Source organism: Phyllostomus discolor, chromosome 13, assembly GCF_004126475.2.
Source record: "Phyllostomus discolor isolate MPI-MPIP mPhyDis1 chromosome 13, mPhyDis1.pri.v3, whole genome shotgun sequence".
NCBI lineage: Eukaryota > Metazoa > Chordata > Mammalia > Chiroptera > Phyllostomidae > Phyllostomus > Phyllostomus discolor.
The window spans coordinates 8,851,472-8,870,458 of NC_040915.2; the positions used below are offsets into that span (position 1 = coordinate 8,851,472).

Sequence of the window (18,987 nt, forward strand, 5' to 3'; positions counted from 1 at the left end):
TGGTCAGGACTCTTGATCCTTACTGTAGGGTTGTCTCTGTGGCCCGTGGGGTTGGCCATGTGTCCAGAGGGCTGGATGTTCTGGAGGGCAAGTCCATTGAGGATCTTTCCCAGCCCGGTAAGGTGGGACCTGCCTTAGGGATACAGGAAGGGGTGGGGCTTTGGCTCTGGGAGGCTTGGCATGGTGGGGGAGCACCAGCCTTTGCATCCTGGGTGCCGGGGTTGGGGGGCTCAGGCCATCCTGGCTGTGGCCATAGGCATAGGCTGGGGCCACCCCAGGGTTCTAGCTGATGGAGCTCACCCCAAAGCCACAAAGGAACCGCTCTCCTGTCCACGGAATCCCCGCTCGTCCCTCTGCCCCTGAGCAGCCTTTGCCTTGAAAAGCCTCAAGGAGGGCTCAGCAGAGTACATTTGCAAATTCAACCTAGGCGTTCTTTTAATCCTTTCAGGGAGTTGTAAGGTGATATTGATGGTGGTGTTCTTATTTCTTAGAATTATTTTTCCAGTCATTCACGTGAACTCAGCGTGCCGTATCGGTTTTCCACCTTAAGTAAGAGGATTACAAGCGTTGCATAATGCAGGCCCTGAGGTAAGTGCTCCGACCCCAGTACCCTGTCACACGTGTAATTGGGAGTAATTGCCAGTGTGGGGTTGGGAAAAGGCGCCCCTTCTGGGGGGTGGGGGCGGGGACCTCGGGCGAGCCCTTGTCGTGGGCAGGCAGAGGGAGCTGTGTGACTGGGCCCCTGTCTGCGGACAGGAGGGGTGTGTCGGGGCATCTTTACCTGGGCACCGTTGAAGGGGGAGTGTGGTGTGGCTTTGAGGCCGCTGCAGGCGTGGTGGGCGATGGGGGCAAAGCTGGCTCTCTGGGGTCAGTAAGGCCTAGCGTCTCAGACGTCCTGGGCTCGTCTACTCCTTGGCCTCTTCGTCACTTGGGGGACAGAGGGTCCAGCCCGAGGCCCTCAGTCCCTCTGAGCTGGCTCCTGTGATAGCTTTGGCTAGGTAAGGTGGACGCTATTTCCCCCTGGTGGGGGTGGGAGCAGTGGTTGGGGTGGGAGGGCTCACCTCCCACCGGGAATAATTCTCTCAGGGCCGCATCCCCCACCTTCCCGTGACTGGTGCCCTGGGTCAGGGGCAGGGTGGCTGCTAGGCCACGGCGGCACTGATGCCCCTCAGTCCACAGTGTCACTTATCAGTGGGGGCTGAGGAGCAGGGAGGGAGACCCTCGCCCTCCAGGAAGTCACTGAATCACAGGGAAGTGAAGGTATTTTGGGGACACTGTCGGGGTCATTGAATAAGCCACGTCTGTGTCTTTTCCCTGTGTGGTCACTGTTCAACCACATACAGCACCTGCCCTCCCCAGGTTTTGACGCCTCCTTCCTGGGGTGTGAGGTGGGAAGGCAGAAGGAACTTGGCTCTTCTTCCAGAGCTCAGGGCTCCCTGAGCCTCAGTGGAGGTTCCCTGCGGAAGGGGGTGAGGGTGGAGGAGCAAGCCAGGGAAGGGGCGGGGCGACGCGGCACACTTGGGAGCATTGACCGTCTCCTGGGCTTCTGTCCACAGCACTCCAGGGTCCTCTGTGCCCCCAGCAGCGGGCTGGTAAGGGAGAGGTGGTCTCGACTTCCCTCCCCCTGGACAGTTCTCAGCCCTGCCTTGTCCCCCGTGGCCACCACTGTCCCTGTGGAAGGGAGAAGAGATTCAGGCCCCACTACAGCCATGACCCTCTAAGACAGGATTTCTTTCCTGGGGCAGAGGGACCAAGAAATCAAAGGCGATGACCTGCAAGAACAAGGCAGGGGGACATCTCTCAGGGCGAGGACGGATGACGTGCACGTGGTAGTGGTGGGTCACGCCCCAGTTGACGGCACTTGTTCTTTTCTTCTTGCCCTGGTAGAAACTGACCCGTTTTCAGTGGGGGCAGAAGCAGTTGCCAGAGAGGGAGGACAGGGAGCAGAGGCTGAGGACATCACCAGCCTGCTGAGCTCCCAAGCAGGTCTGGAGTGCTGGCCCTGGGCCCGCCGGGTGTCCTGTGCAGCAGCTTGCTCCCGGGGTCAGCCTCCGCAGGGGGCGGGCTACGGCCCTGCCACATACACTCATCCAGCAGGGGTTGCACGCCAGGCCTTGTGTTCCTCCCCGAGGAGGGGGGGCAGAAGTGAGACAGACTTGCCCCTGCTCTTCAGAAGCTTGCTGGCAGGTCGGAATGGGGGTGGAGGGGAGGAAGGAGGACATATGTACCTGAGCCCTTTCCTGGGCTCTTGGTTCCCAGGCGGATGTTCAAGGATGCCTGACATGCAGGTGTGGCTGACCAGGGGCCGGGAGACCACTCACAGGTAGGTCATCTCACCTGGGCCCTTTGCTGGGGACAGACTAAAACAGAGTGTGTGAAAGTATGAGTGTGTAAATGTGTGTGAGGTCGGCTTCCCCAGTCCACTCACTGGTGGGTGCCATTTACATTTCTGGACCTGTGATCCTGTTTTTTTCTGGGCTTGAGAGGGTTGGGGATGAAAGGAGGGGCTTTTCCAAGGCCCCCAAGTTAGATGGCCCTCAGCTGGATTCCAAAGTCTTTCAAGGTCTTCTTGTTGACCGCCCCTGTCTGTCTTCCCCAGAGGAGAAGGCCCCTGTGAGTGAAGCCGCCTAAAATGTAAGCTGGGAATTCCCTAAAGAAGAGAATTTTCAGAACTGTTTTTGGTGGTGGGATCCAGTTTTACAAATGAAATTTGACTGTCTCTTTAAAACTGAGATGCTGCATAAGAAATCTGCTTAGGTTAAAACAGGGGAGGGGCCAGAGCCTTATCCCACCCTTTGGCAGCTCCCCAGGGCCCGCCACGCAACTCTAGGGCTCTTTGGAAAATGGCTTGTCAGGCACTCTCCCTAGCCTGGAGCCCTCTGGGTGAGGGCGTGGAGGTGAAGGTCACGGCCGGAGAATCAGGCTGCCTGGGTTCAATTCCTGGATCTGCCCCTTGCTAGTTATTGTGACCGTGGGCATGTTTCTTAATCTCTCTAAATCTCCTTTCCTCATCTGTAAAATGGGCATAATAAGAGTACACCCCACAGATTTGTTATGAGGATTAAGTAGGTTAATCCGTGTGCAGCGTTAAAAACAATGAGGGCACATGTGCTGCACGGTCAACAGTTGTGAACAGGCAACTCCTGAGCTCTCACGAGGCTCCAGCCTCCCAGGACATCCACTCCGATGGTGGGAACTGAAACTGCGCTAGGTGTCGGCAGAGAGAGCCCGCGCTGGAGGGAGGGCCTCGCTCCAGACTCCCAGGGTCACCTCCAGGTCAGACCAGCCCTGGTCCTATGGGTAATGACCTTGTTTGCAGGTGAGTCACCCTGGAGATCTGCGTAGCTCCCCCAACTCTCTGCTAGCCTTGAAGCTGAGCAGGATTAGTCAGGGTGTTGAGTTCACTCTCCTGCCTCCGCCCGGGGCAGGAAGGGTGACTGGCTCTCAGCTCGGGCTGTGGCCCAGCTCCAGTGGGAGGAGGAGGTGGTGGCCCAGCGAGGGGACCTGTTTAGAGTGGCTGTGGACAGACAAGGCACGAGGACAGATTGGAGGGCCCTTCCTGAAGAGGGGACCCTGACCCCTTGTCCCCCTCCCTTGCCCCGCAGGAGGAACTGAACAGTTATGATAAGGGGGCCTTACCTTTGTTGTTAGCATCCCCCCACCCCCGCTGTTCATTGGCTCTCATTGAAGATACTCAGGGCGACTCCTTCTGTCCCCATTGCACAGATGGGATAGCTGAAGCCCAGAGAGCTGAAGACGCTTGTGTGGCTGGTTCAAGGTCAGAACATGTGGTCTCCTGACTGTGCTTGGAGGTCTCCATAAGCTTCCTCAGGGAGAGGGAGTCATGGCCAAGGTGGGAAGCAGGGTCAGGGGCTTGGCATGAGCATGCTCTATTTACTCCGTTCCCAGCAGAAAGGCCTCCACTCCAGCCGCACAGGGGGCTGCTCGGTTCCATGCCCGCTGTTGAGTGGGCGCTCAGGGGAAGCTTACCAAACAGGCGCACAGTGCTTGGTGGTGTTTCGCAGACATGACTAGAGCGCTCAGCACACACAGAACTTGAGTCACGACTTATGCTGCACAACCAGGAGAGACATGTGTGCTGCTGCTGCAGGTGAAATGGGTGCACTTCCATCGGGGTGGGGAAAAAAGACAGGTGCTGTCGACTGCGCCATCTTATGTGTGACCTACCATGGCCACGTCCAAGGTGTCCACACCCTCCCTGAGAGACCTTGTTCACGTACAGCAGCGACTCCCAACCGGTGGGCTGCAGGGAATTTTAAAACACGCAACAGCTGACCATCTAGTCAGCTCTTTTCCCTTAGATTGTCAAATTAAAAAGTGACAACAGCCAACACGATGATAGCCATGGGTGTGAATGCCCTGTCATAAACTGCAATATACAGGTCATATAACAGAGTTGTGTCTTATTGGTCACATCATATAATAAGGTTGCATCTGATTGGTTAATTCTTGGTACTGGAAATCTTTTTATACAAGCATAAATATCTGATTTTAAAAACACTTTGGAGTAAAAAGGGCAGATATATTAATCAAAATTGTACCTATTTCTTTGGTGTGCCACAGAATTTGAGTAGCTTATGTGTACCATGAGGTGAAAAAGGTTGAAAAATCACTGATGTAGATCATCAACTTTGATTTCTTGGTCCCTGTATCCCAGGAAAGAAATCCTGACTTGGAAGACAGGCTGGTCTTCCAGAATGTTCTTCACTGCAACTGCATAGCAGACTACAACTGCTCTCTTCCTCTGGGGGCCGTACGTGGGGTCAGGTGGTGTTTAAGATATGACGGGACTGGGCGACGCGCCCTCGGAAGGACTTTCTGGATTAAAGGGCTGGTGGCCTCAGCTCTACAGCTTCCCACGTGCCCTTCTGTGATCTGCCGTGGGAGCTGCCGGGGCGCCTGCTCCCTGCAGCGAGAGAGCAAAGGCCCCTCTAGCTGCTCTGGGGCTCCTCAAAGACTTATCTTACATGTGCAGGCCCAGGTCAGGGGCCAAGACTGGCGCTCAGAGGTCTTCCTTACAACACTTCTGTTCAACGTAGGGGAGCTTCCCAGAGCAAGGAAGCAGTGAGCTGACGTTGTGCGAAGGCAGGCCGAGGCACTGGGACGACTTTCAGAATTTCAGTGTCTGCACTGCCAGAGCGCCATGTTGGTTGGATACTGCTATGCGCCACACACCACACTAGGCCTGGGAATCTGGGGCCTCGGCTACTGCCCACAGGTGCTGCCTCCTGCCGGCAGCGTTTTCCCAGGGCAGAGCCCCGCATCGTGCCAGTTCCCATCCCACTGACAGGCCGCAGAGGAGGGCTTATGGAGCCAGCCCCCAAGGTCGTGAAGACAGAGAGACCAGTTACCAAACCCTGTGCCTTTGCCCAAGGTGTCAAACCAGATGCGGTTTTATCATGGGGAAATTTCAAAATTGGATGCGATTTCAAAATAATTCTTTCACCGGTATTTGAAAATTAGCAGACCTAAAACCCTACGCTGTCAACCTGTCTTGGCCTGGGCTAGGCCAGGAAGCTGCTTGGTTCCTCACGCCTGCTCCTCTCCCCAGTCTCTTGCTACAGCTCTGGAGGGCCGGGCTCCAGGGATGAACCCTTGTCCTGTCTCAGGGAGGGCTCATTGGCCATGCAGAAGAGCACACCCTGAGAAGGAGCCCAGAGCATACTGGTGTGGCCTCCTTTGGTGGTGGCTGGGACAATGGCCTGGGAGCCGAGCCTGGGGCACCAGTTCCCCCTTGGCTGACGGCTCTTGGAGAAGTCCCTTTTTCCTGCCAGCCTCAGTCTCCCTACCTGAATAACAGTGGTGGTGGTGGCTCACACCAGGTCTCCCCCTGTCTGTGGCTCCAGGCTGAATGTCCTCACATAGCATTATACTCGTTCCCACTTGCTGGTTTGTTCAGCCATTGCTCTTCCTAGATTTTACCTGGCTAACCTGGGTCAAACCCACTGTCACTGGGAAACCTGCCTGCCTTGTCCCCTCCAGCACATAGCGATTTTCCTTCCCTCGGAGTCCCGCTGACCTGGTCCCTGGCCACATACCCTGCCTTGTGTTACGGTCCCTGTGTGTGTGTCTGGGTGCATGTGTTCTTCCCCACTGGACTAGGAGCTCCCAGGAATGGCCCCCAGCTATTTTCTCCTCCTATATTTCCTGTCGCCTTAGCCGTGGTTTGTGGACGTTTTTGGAGGCCACAGACATGGCAGACAACTCAACAGAGTCACTGTGGCCCATGGAGTGAAATAGCCCACGGATCACGTATTTTCCTTGATCTCTAACAGCTTTCCTCAGGACCTGGCACTAAGTGAGTTTCAGGACTATATCATGCTCCGGCAGTTTTACGGTCCCTCCCATCTGTGGATTGCCATGACACAGCTGTCCTCTGTCCCGAGGTCCACTGGGATGGGTGAAGGACAGGAATGGGACGGGGCCACTGGAGCCCCCTTGTACCTGCTGTTCCCTAATTTCCCCCGAGACAGGTTTAGGGTGGGTCTGGAGGGGGCAGAGGCAGCTTGGCCAGTGCCATGGCTTCTCAGTGCTGGCGGGGCCTACGTGTGTACAGACTGTGGAGACAGGGCCCCTTTCTTCCCGTGCTGGAGACGGGCCCCAGAGAGCTACGACTGGCCTGCCATTTGGGAGGACAGGAAGAAGCATGCACTGCAGATACTGTGAAGTCTGCAGGTTTCACTCAGTTGGGATTTGTCATCTGGCAAACAGTCAAGTATCTGCCATACCTGTCCGTGTCAGCTGCAGCCGCCATGGCCAATCGCGTGATGAAGTATCCAGTCAAGTTTTGGCAATTCCAAAGGTGTGGCAATCCTGGTTCTTGCAAGGGGCCAGTGGGAGCATTGCGACAGAGGCCCTGTGCCAGGCCTGCAGGACGCCCAGGAGGGAGGCGGAGGGCACCCTTCACAGTTGACATCTGTGTCAACAGCGCCCAGTGACACACCGGGGGAGGACGAGCCTGCGCTTGGCAGGCCAACAATGGGCTGATTGATGAAATGAACTTTCCCCTCAAAGGCCCCACCATTGCCGGGGTGCCTGGGCTGACCGTGGTCTGCCTGCTTCCCCCTGGGGGCATCCCTGGCAGGCTCAGAGCAGGGGACAGGAGTGGGTGTCGGTCCGTGAATCTCTGGAGCCGCTCTGAGGTGAGGGGCAGTATAGTGAGCCAAGGCCTGGTGGGGGCAGGGAGTGATGAGCCATCTGTGGGTGGGGGTGGCTCGGCTCTGGGTGGGCGATGTAGCCACAGTGCCTCTCACCTGGCCTGAGGAGGAGGGAGCTTCGTGAGCTGCTGGGGAGGTGTGTTTGTCCCCCCAAAATGTGGCTCACTTTGTGGGGGTTGCTCCCCTGAAACCTTAGCCACACTGTACTTCTAAGCTCAGTTCAGCATTGACGATGAAAATCTTGATCCTTCTGCCAGCCCCACCCCTCCTCCTACGCATACACATGTGTGTGTATGCACATACACACACGTACACAGTGCCTTCACTGCTGGGGATACCTGATTCACGTCAGCTGGGAATGCAGACCGCCCAGGCCACCGTGGAGAGAGATTCTCTGTAGAGAGAGATTCTCTCTACAGATGTGGGTACCGAGGCCCAGCAGGCCTCAGGCAATGGGACCCCCTGCTTGACTCTGCCAATAGGAACTGCCCCACTTCCTGTTTTATTTTTGTGATGTAGCCTCAGGTGAAGTAAGACTTAAGTCTGTTTTCAGACTTAAGTCACTCAACAGGTCCCTCAAGACAGGTCACTGACTCTCTCAGGGTCTCACTCTTTCTGTCCGCTCAGGGAGGGCAGCAGTGTCAGCTCAGTGTGGGACTCAGGGACGTGTGTGAGTTCTCAGAGAGCAAAGGGGGAAAAGAGTCCTTCCAGAGCCGATCCAGGGACTGGACTGACCTTCAGAAACCCATGTTTGTTCAGTGCAACTTCTATTTAAAACCGGTCCATGCTCCTTCAGAAGGAACTTTCAATAGTTGCTCTCAGGACAGAGGCCAAAACACTGTCGGAGTCAGTCTCTACTTATCTTGTCTTTTAAATGCCACGCTGTGCCCTGTCCCTTGTTTTCTGCGCTCCAGCCACGCCGGCCCCTTTCTACAATGTCTAACATTCAGAAGCCTGTGGTGGGGTGCAGCGTGGAGCCCATGGGCCCTTTGCTGGGAAAGCCTTGCCTCTCCCAGGCACCCCCACCCCCTGCTAGGCCTCTCCTACCTCGTTCACTCCTGTCAATCCTTCAGTTCTTCAAGAAGTTGTTCCTGTAGATATTTTCCATCTTGGTTTCTTATGCATTATAAACATAATTGTTTTCTAGATTATGAGAGGATTCCATGATCTGAAGTGTTGTGAGTTTATTTCAGTTGTCTGATTCATGGCGTCTTATTCCCTTATGTGCCTGGTTATTTCTGACTGTGTTCTGGTCATTGATTTTGAAAAGATACTTTAGGGGTCATTGTTCCACAGATTTTCATTTGCTTCTGCTGGGATTTGGGGGTACCACCAGTTAATTTAAACTTGAGATTCCTTGAACTCTCAGGCTATTTGAACCATGAGGGGCAGGCCCACCAGAGGGCTGGTTTATTTCTGGTTCAGCCTCACCGAGAGTGAAGCCCACCAGAGGCCCAGCATCACTGTATGTGGGGAGTTAAACTCCTCACCACACGAGGAGTCACCCTAGGAGGTCACCACAGCTATAGGTCAATGTTGCATCTGTTCTTTTGGATCAGAAAGTGACCTTGGGGCAAAAGTAGCTTTAATGCTTAACTCATCTGTCTTTATCCTTGCCTTTGGCCTGGTAATGAATTCTTCACTATCTTATTAGCTTTCTGATTCTTTGTAGAGGCTTAAAAATATTCAGGGTTTTAATTTAATTTTTTAATCAAGGTATAATTGACATACAACATTAGCTTTAGGCACAACAAGATTCAATATCTGTATATGTTATGAAATGTTCACCATAGTAATCTAGTTAACATCTGTCACCATACATAGTTCCAATTTTTTCATTCTTGTGATGAGAACTTTTAAGATTTACTCCCTTGGCAACTGTCCAATGTACAGAATTGTTAACTAGAGTCACCACGTTGTGTAGTACATGGCCATGACTTATTTATCATTCAGGGTTTGTAAGGTATCCTCTGTGAGAGGTCAGTTCAAATTAACCAGCTCCTCTTATGAGAGTCAGAGTCTCTTGGTGTAAGCGTAATTCCCCCAGGCAGGCAGCCTTCTCTGGTTTTCGGCACAGGTCTGGACTTCCCATTATGTCCTCTGCTGGCACAACGAGCTCCTCTCTTCACTAGCTCTCACAAGGTTTGACTTGCGAGTTCATTTGTGTGGTGATGTGACCCACCCCTCTCTCCACCTCCACACTGTAAACCCATTCAGGGCCCACGTCTCTTTCGGCTACCACTGTGCCCCCCACCACCACCTAGAGCAGTGCCCAGTGTGCAGTGCGTACTCTAGTACTGCTTATTATTGTGATGACCTCCACTGCCTTCGCTGTGTCCATAAGGTTTATTTTGGTACAACTTCTGGCCATTACTTTGAACATGCAACTCAGTTCTCTCTTACCATATATTTTGGATCCCTGTAGGACCAGGAGACTCTAACATGCATGTGATGACTCACAAATTGAGTTGTAATTTAACTTTAGAGCCCTGGCCTTCATTCTTGCTCCTTTCTGACTCTGTGGTCTTGTGTAAGTCTCTTAAAATTCTCTGAGCCTCAATTTCCTCATCTGTAAATTGGGAACATTTGTGTTTCTTTGATTTGGTTTCCTTGAGGAGGAAAAAATGACAGCTCTGGGTAACTGTTGTGGGTGAAGAGGAGTGGCACTAGGCAGTCCTTCCAACCTCCTCGTGGACCCTGCTGTGTACAGGCATTGATAAGGCAAACGGTACACCTCAGATCTTCTGACAACTGAAGTCTGATGCAAGTAGATCCTATCAGACAGATGCATTTGTGCATGATTTGGAAGGCACAAATGAGGTGGAGACCATCTTCCTGGTGCCTGGGCAACAAGCCTGTCATCAGTAAGCATGGCCATGACACTGTTGCCCTTTCCACGTCAGGGTCAGTGTCCAGGCACTGGTTTTGTGGGTGTGAAGAGGCAGTGGTGGTGGCAACAGCACTTTGACGTTGTGGCCTTGGCGGCGTGCTCTTGAAGTCAGCGGTTCCAACGGTAGCTTCCTGATCTCCTGCTAAATCAGGTATGAGGGAGGCTCTGGGTGTGACCTGTCCTGAGGCACAATCCATTTCATCTATGAGCCCGAGACAGTCAAGAAATAAGTTTTCTGTTCAGGTGTAGATAAGTTATAGAAATTTCTGTTCAAAAAGGGAGAAAGTGAGGAGCCTCCACACTGTTTTCCATGGTGGCTATGCGAGTTTACCTTCCCACCAGCAGTGACTGAGAGTCCCTTTGTGCCACAGCTCTCCAACGTCCACCAGCCGTCTTGTTCACCGTAGCCATTCTAACAGGTGTGAGGCAGTATCTCACTGTGGTTCTGATTTGCATTTCCCTAATAGCTAGTGCAGTCGAGCATCCTTCCGTGTATCATTGGCTAAGTGCAGTAAGTCAGACAGAAACAGTTAAGAGCCATATGATTTTACTCATATGTGGGATATAAAACTGAAAGCAACAAATGAGTAAATAAGAAAAACAAACCAACAAAAACAGACACAGGCAACAGACTGCTGGTCACCAGAGGGAAGGGGGCATGGAGGGTGAGGGGAAAAGAGGGTCAACTATGTGGTGACAGAAGAAGATTTGATTTTAGGTGGTGGACACAGTACCCCTCAAAACTTATATAATCTTATTAGCCAATGTCACCAAATACATTTAATTAAAATTAAATTTTTAAGGGAGACAATGGAAAGAAAAAAAGCCACTGGTCCCAAGCAGTTCTAAAATCCAGCCGGGCACGCGCCATTTGGGTCAAGGCCTCTTCTGGGAACCTTGGCTCCACCTCTGAGTCCCCCTCTGTTTTCATTAAATGTCGAAGGTGTTTGTGGCTGAGGAGTCTCATCAGCCTGCCTCTCGTCTGGAGAGCCTTAGAGCTCGTACAGCTGCCTTTCATTTCTGTCCCCCTCGGTCCCCTTCAGTACGAATAGGCAATGTTTTGCTGGTATATCATTCTCAAGAAAGTTGTAGGTTTCCTCTTGCGCAGATCTTTCCTCCGTCCTCTCATTTCTGTTCGGCTTCTGTAGAGACGGCTGAGGGGATCTGTGAGTCACTCACTTAATCTCTTCAAAGAGCCTTTTGTGTGGCTGAATACCCTGACCTTTTGATCTTTCTGAGGTTCTAGCAAAAGACTGCCCAGCCGCACCCTCAGTTTTTACCCTAGAACATGCTTCCTTGACAGCAAATCTCTTAATTTTAGTGTCTTTTGCAATCTGGGTAGGCCGAGAATTTCCCAAATCATCCAGTCCTGGTCCCTTCTTGTTTACCAGTTCTTCCGCCAGTTTATTTCTTTCCTGTTGCATTTTGCTATAAGCAGCAAGGTAAGGCCAAACCTGGCCATACCTTCGACACTTTTTTCTTTTTTGGAATTCTATATGAGTTGCAAGTTTTGCTTTCCACGCAGCTTCAGGGCACCATTTCGCTACGTTTTCTGCCACCATGCAACATGGATCCTGTTCCTTCCAGTCCCCACGAACACATCCTCATTTCCTCCTGAGCCCTTGCTGGCGGCACCTCTACTATCCATATTGCTCCTAATTGTTTGTTCATGACAGCTTACCCTCTATGGTGATTTAGGTTTTCCTAACCATATTCCTCATGCCTGATGAGTATGTGCCAGGAGAGCTCTTAACGCCCACATTTCTGCTAACAGCCTGCTCGAGGCAACCTTGGCTTCGTCCATCACACTCCTCAGAACGTTTCTAGTCTCTGCGACGGTGCCGTTCCAAAGTCGCCTCTACTCTCCTAGGTGTTTGTTAGAGCATACCACGTTCCCTACTTTTGATACCAAAGTATGTATTAGTTTCCTGCAGCTGCTGCAACAAATTACCACAAGTTGTGAAGGCCAGAAATCTGAAACAGGCCCCTCTGGGCCGAATCGCGGTGTCAGCAGGGCCACTCCGTTCCTTCCTGGAGGTGCTGGGGGAACACCCGTTTCCGTGCCTTTTCCAGCCGCGGGAGGCTGCCTGCCTTCCTCCGCCTGGACCCTGCCCTCTCCCACACTGCATCACTCCGACACTGACACTGCCTCCCTCTGCCACATTCAAGGGCCCTTGTGATTGCCTTGGGCCCACCCAGATAATCCAGAAAGATCTTCTTATCTTAAAGTCAGCCAAGTTACAACCTTAATTCCCCTTGCTACCTTAATTCCCCATTCCAGGAAATGTAAAATAGTCACAGGTTCTGGGTTTAAGACCGGGCTATTTTTGGGAGACTAGCGCTCTGGCAGCCACACCTGACTTCAGGCTGTCAGGCGGGCTCCATGTAGTTCTGGAAGTCTTTTCTGGAGGCCCACCTGCAGCCCACTCTTCTAGACCTTTCCATGGTGCTGTCAGCATGCAGCTTCCTGGTGTTGAGTCTGTTTCTCATCCTCTCAGGGCCTCCGCTTCTCTCATCTGTAAAATGGGGCGACAGCGTCACAGCTGTGCGGTGAATGGAGAGCGCAGAGGACAGTCATCCATCTCTGGACCCTGAGCAGGGGCAGGCTCTGGGGACTGAGCATTGCTACCCAAGGGGGCTTCAAGGAGGTGGCGCCAGCAGGGACAGGCTGCTGCAGGAGTGACTGGAGCTCAGGGGCAGGGTGAAGGGTATCATGCACTTACTCTCTGTTAGGCGTGGGGCTGGGATTATTTTTAATAGAGATTATATTATTTAACTTAATCCATGATGAAGGAATGGTTCTATTCTGTGCTGACCAATATAGCAGCCACATGTGGCTGTCGAGCATTTGAAATGTGGCAAGTAGACAGAAGAGCCGACTGTTTAATTTTGATTCACAATTGTTCATTCATTTGAATGAACAACATGTGACCAGCAGTCACGGTATTGGGTGGCATGGCTCTGAGAGGGTTGAGTTGTCTGCGGTCTTACTGTGGGGTGTGGAGTGGGCTGTCCTGTCTCATCAGACTTTCTGTGACTCACCTGTGTGGCTGCTTCTCCCTGACCTTTGCCCCCACCTTGAACATTTCGGCTCCCTCTGCTGTATGGCCATTGGCTGGTGCCACCTCTGTGAGCCTTGTCACAGCTCCTGCACAACTGTCCCCCTCAGTTGGGGTCTTCTGTTGCCAGTTCATGATTTCCAGGGAGCCAGTGAGAGACTGGGGAGTGTAAGAGGTGGCAGAAGCCATAGTAGTGAGCAGGCAGGCGCCCTCTCGGCGCAGCTTCTGGATACTGGCACCTGAGATGCCATCGAGGCCCCTGTGCCCCATGTGGGCTTGGCACAGGCCTGGAGCCTGCCTCCCCGGGGGCTACTGCGTGTCACTTGTCAGCTCAGAGCCACTGGTGTTTGCCCTCGTGGGGTCTCCTTTTCTGTGCTGCCTGCATAATCACTTTTCTTGGCACAGGTGAGAGTGGGTGGTGGAGGCTGGCAGGGCTGTGCAGCGGGGACCCGTGGCAGGGGTGACACCAGGCCTCCTGAGGTGGGCTGTTCATCCCTGAGACCCCATGGGTGCCTTGGCAGAGCCGGCAACTTGTGCTTGATGGGGAGCAACCTGTGGTTGGCGAGGGCAGCGATCCTGGCAGAGGCCGGCCAAACATTTGCCCAGGTAGAGGTTTCAAGTGTATGGTTTAGGGATGTGCCCGAACTAATCCTGTTATTAGCTGGATTATCTCTTCAAACTGAGAACCAGCTTCTGTGGGTCCCCTGTGAAGTGCTCAGTTGAGAGCCAGGGTGACGGGCCCCACCCGGGGCATGTGCCTGCTGTCTGTGAGCCTCCGCCTGCCCAGCAGCCAGGCCGGCTTCTGCCCCTGTTCTTCCGCCAGCTCATTCTTCCGTCCGTCCATAGAGCAGCTGCTGGGCCCTGGAGGGGGAGGGCCTCAGGCCCGGAGCCGGGTTCTAGGTGCCTGAAGGTGAACCAAACCAGGTGGGCCCTCACAGAGACAGGGACACATGGAAGACTGCAAAATGGTCACACAGAGGCAGGCACAGGAAGACGGGGACATTCCGGGTGGAAGGTTGAGGTGGGGCTGGAGGGGAGGGCGGGAGCATGTGTGCGGGGAGCCTTGGGTGCCCTGTGAAGGCAGTTGTGATAGCGCAGGGTCTGAGCAGAGACCCGAAGGAGGTGAGGGTGTCACTCAGGGACAGTGGGCCAGGCCGCAGTCACGGGAGCTGTGGTCCTTACCTTGCCACCCTGGGCCCTCGAGGGCTTCGTGGCAGAGCTGATGGGGTCTCTGAGCTTGGATGGGAAGGATGACACCATTATTTTTATTACCCTTGAAGGAAAGGTGGCATACCTTTCGATTATTATGGCTGTCGGCAAAACAAAACAACAACAGAAACCCGTGCAGAAGTAGAGGCATCTGTCTGTCCCTTTATCAACTGTGGAAATTACTAATATTTTTATTGTGTATTAAAATGATCCCAGATATCTTGAAATATGTCTGCTTATCTTCAGTTTGGAGTTACAGCAGCCACAAGACCTTGTGAAGTAACCCACACGTGTGACTGTGTCACAAGTTGAAAAGCGAGCCACTTCAATGCAGTCAGCTTCCTTTGTCAGTCACGCTGCGTAACCCGCGTGTGTGTCAGATGTTTCTCTAAAGCACAGTCCCTCGGCTTCGGCACACTGCCAGGGTCCGCCGCCGGCGAAGAGGCTCTGCTGGGCACTCGGGCGCTCACCCAGCTGAAGGACTCTGCGTGGCACACGGAGCCAGGGCAGGCTTCCGAACACAGCAGTGCCGTCTGGTTGACCTTGAAGAGCATGGTTCTGGCCGCCCCATTGTGCCAAGGCTGGCAGGTGTGGGGTGGGGGTCTTTCCAGTGTTGCGGGTCAGGGATGGCTCACACCAGCACAGCAGCAGTGGAGGTCGTGAGAAGCGGGGGAGTCTGGATGTATTCTGAAGGCAGGGGGCAGGCTCTAGGAATTGCTGCTGGGTTGGATGTGAGGGGTGAGAGAGACATCAAGGGTGACTTGCTGCGGTGGGCTAGCTGCTCTGTGAGATGGGGTGGCTGCTGCTCAAGGTCTCACGCAGGAGGTGACATTTGAGCTGGTCTTGCAAGGTGGTTGGTTGGCGAGGTTGTTGTGAGTTCTGTGGAGATGGTACGTGTCTCGCGTTCCCACCCTGGTAGCCTGGGAACCTTGACCAGGGCCCACTGCGGGTCCCTATGGTTTGTTGGTTCAAGACTAGAGTCAAGGTGGGCGGTCCACGGGGGTCCTCAGGCTTCTGGCTTCAGTGCTAGGAGGACAGCTTTGCCAGGATGGAGGTCCTGCCACTCAGGGCAGAGCGACGGGCAGAAGGCATCTGGCGACACTGGAGCTTCCATGCTGGGAGGGTGTCCGCCTGTGCCAAGAGCTCGGGCAGCGTGCACGGGCTCCTCGGCGTGGGTTAGCTGGGGCGACTGCTGATGGATGGCTATGGGTTTAATACTTCAGCAAACCAGGGCTACTCCCTGCGGGATGAATTGGTGGAGATGTAAATGTTTTATATCAGAGCATTAACTGCTTATTCGAAGTGCACTGGGATTTATGTGCTCTGTGCTCTAACTGTGGACATCACAGAGAAGTGATTTGCCGGCTGGAACCATCTCTAACAGAGCTGTTAATCCGGAAATGCGTGTCCTGCAGTCTGCCGGCCTTTCGGCGGAGCATTTGACTTGTCTTCTTAAGCAGAAATTAAACACAGGTATAAATGCTGCCGCATGAGCGGCTCCACATCCTGGGCCCCCCACATGCAGATCACGTGGGACCCTAAGCCCTGACTCGACTCCTCTGAGATAAAAGAGGGAGTTCTGGGGCTTCACCGTGTTTACAGCGTGTGTGTGCGTGTGTGTGTGTGTGTGTAGGGGTTGGGGCTGCTCCTCTCCTGTACCCACATCCAGAGTCTGGCTGCCAGGTGGGGCTGCTTACCTGGTGTCCACAGCCGGAGGGGTCTGCGGCACTGACCCCTTCTTCCTGTGGCTTGGACAGAGAGGTACTACACTGTCTGGGGACAGTTTGATGACTGATGTTGGCAAGTGTGTAAAGCCCAGGGTTTTTTGAGCTGAACATCTAGAACTTTCTCTGCATGAAAAATGTGTTCATTGCAAAACTTTGGACAGGTGACCTGTGGGAAAACAGATATCTCTTGAGTAACCAGAGGATGTTGAGTTTAGGGAGCACTTGGAGTAAATGCACCCCTCCACCCACCTGCTACCCCCCACTCACCCATTCGATGCCGTGAATGCCAGGCACTGGCAATACGGCCGTGAGCTCAATAAAAACTCCTGCCTGTGTGGATCTTGTGTCCTCCTGGAGAAATCAAATGTCAGCAGCGAACACATAACGCGTCCATAGGTTGGACTGCACAGGAGAGTAGTGCTATCCACCCCATTTAAGTGACTTCTGTATCCTTTTTTGCTGTTTATTTTTGTTTTCAAGTGGACACATGTGTAGACACATGTCTTGGTGTGTCCAGAGCAGTCACACCGTGGTTTTCTGGAAAAGGGACAGCCCCCAGCTTTCTGCACGGCTCGCCAGCTTCCTGTCACTGTTCTGCACAGAAATCCCCCACAGCGTTTGCCCGTGTCCCATGTTCTCTGAGTCACAGGCCGAAGTGTGTGTGGCACATTCTGTGCTAACTGCAGGCCGTTGACAGGCTTGTCCAGGGCTGTGACCTGGGGCTGGTTTCTGAGCATGGGGCCCACTGTTTGCTTGGCACCAAAGTGGCCCAGGGGCAGAACCTTCTGGGTCCCTGGGTCTGCAGTTTCTTCTCTCCCCCCGCTGGCAGGCTGCCCTCCGAGCTCGCGCTCTGTCGTCCTCTCCTCCTGTCCAGATGCTAACAGCACGCATAGACACACAGTCCAGCCTCGGCCCGCGTCTTCAAACAGAAGGCTGGTTAGCGAAGTGATAAGCGTCTTCATCATTTTACCTTGATGTTCCAAGAACTGTGCTTTGTCAGCCAAGGCTGGGGCTGCGAACAGAGGCACATCTGTGTTAAAAGTTGAGGATCCTCCCCCAGCCATCCCCCGGCCAAGGCAGCTGTGCAGTTGGCTCGCTGGGCGGCTCCAGGGTCTGTTCTGGGAGGCAGCTGGGGCGACAAGCAGGGGTGGGGGGGTTGGTGGGAGTGGAGGGTCTCCCAAGCCTCAGGGCGTCACCTGCTCCTGCCGTGCTATGCGTGGCCCCATAGTGGGGCCCTTTTCTGCTGTGGCACGGCCCCGAGAGAACGGTCCTCGCAAGGCCCCACTTTCCCAGGGCCTTTGACCTGCGCTGCCAAAGACAGCGGCCAGAGCTGAAATGTGGCTGGTGGCCCTGAGGAGCAGAATTTCCAATGTGCATAAACTTTAATCAACTTAAATGTAACTTTAAACACGAGAAGAGCCTGCCAGCTGGGAGGAGAGAGAAAACCGAAAAACAGATCCAAGGACTCAGAAAGGTACTAGAAATCTTTTAAGTATTTTTGGAACAACTTGGGGATATAAACTTACTTTTTGCAAGTGTAAAATTTATGAGACCTAAATTTGATCAGGTATTTCTGAGGGAAATCTAGCATCCAAATTGACCAGTGTTATAAGCATAAAATGGACAGAAGAGTTCAAAGACATGATATTAAAAAATGCAAAATATTCCAGTAGTATTTTTTTAATATTCATTACATATTGAAATGATAGTATTTGGGGTGTGTTGGGTTAGATGAACCATGTTATTAAGATTAATTCCTCTTGTTTCTGTTTGCTTTTTAAAACGTGGCTTCTAGAAAACTAAACTGAGAGGCGTGGCTCACTCTGTGTGCTGTCGGACAGCGTGCTCCAGGCCCTACCCTGACCCTGGCTCAGGCCCGAGGCCACTCGGTGATTGGCTGGGTTGGGCCGACCACTTACCGGACGTGTATGAGTGCCAGGCTCTGCGCCAAGACTCCCGTGTATTTTCAGTCCTCCCAAGAGTCGTAACAGGTACATAGTGTCATTTAAAATATAAGGACAATAAGACCTTTAAACCTTTATAAAATATAAAACTTTAAAAATCTGTGGATACTGAATCTCCGAGCAGTGAAGTGACTTGCTCCGGGTCACACAGCCAGCATGGAGCACAGCCGGGGCCCTAGAATTCGATGTGCCTGGGTCACCCCCGCCTGTGGTCCCTGCACCACGCTGCCCTGCGCCAGCCCCAGGAGTTCAGCGCCCGCCTTGGGGCTCAGCACCCCAGAGCAGGATCTGCAAGTGCCCACAAGGACCATAAGAACCCCAGGGGGGCAGGCCCTTGGGCTTCTCCCCGAGGGCTCGCTCGGGGAGGAGGTGCCGAGAGAACCACCATCGGCTCTGAGGATGACAGGGCCGCCGAGGGCACAGTGTCAGGTTCTGGCAGCCTCGCCACAGCCTCATGCCTGCCTCAGCCTTGTCCACCTCTGGGGCTGAGTGTTTTCACCAGCGTCAGGGGCTGTCTCACAGATGGACAGACTGCGCCTCGGACGGGTGACGTGGCTTCCCCTAGATCGCAGCCAGGGCTCTGGTTCCGGGTGGAGTGTTCTCTCTGCTGATCAAACCTGGCTCCAGACAAAGACCCAGTAAAGTGCTCACGGGGCTTGCAGCTCGGGGGACATCCCAGAGCACCACCTTCATGGTCCTGGAGCCATCGCCTGTCATGGTGCTAGCAATGCTTCCATTAGGACATCATTTCTTTGGGTTGGTCGCCCTGTGCGTGCATGGGTTTCTGAGAAGGTTTCCTTCTGAATGGGCAAAGGGTGGTGGTCATGTGACAGGGTGCCAGGTGGGTGAGACAGGGCTGCTCAGGATGGGGAAGGTGGCGGAAGGTGGCGGGCCACCTGCAGACCCAGGTCTGGCCTTCACCGTGCCATTCCCAAGGCTGAAGACCCCCTTCCCGGAGGC

At 53.6% G+C, this 18,987-nt stretch overlaps 1 long non-coding RNA gene across 1 annotated transcript in view; it reads left to right on the forward strand.

Moving 5' to 3' along the window:
* Window positions 1–876: 876 nt before the first annotated feature.
* LOC118497868 overlaps window positions 877–18,987 on the forward strand; it is a 171,089-nt gene continuing 152,978 nt past the window's right edge. Inside the window, exon 1 of the long non-coding RNA XR_004900379.1 lies at window positions 877–998. This is a non-coding gene — a long non-coding RNA (uncharacterized LOC118497868). The remainder of the gene's footprint in view (window positions 999–18,987) is intronic.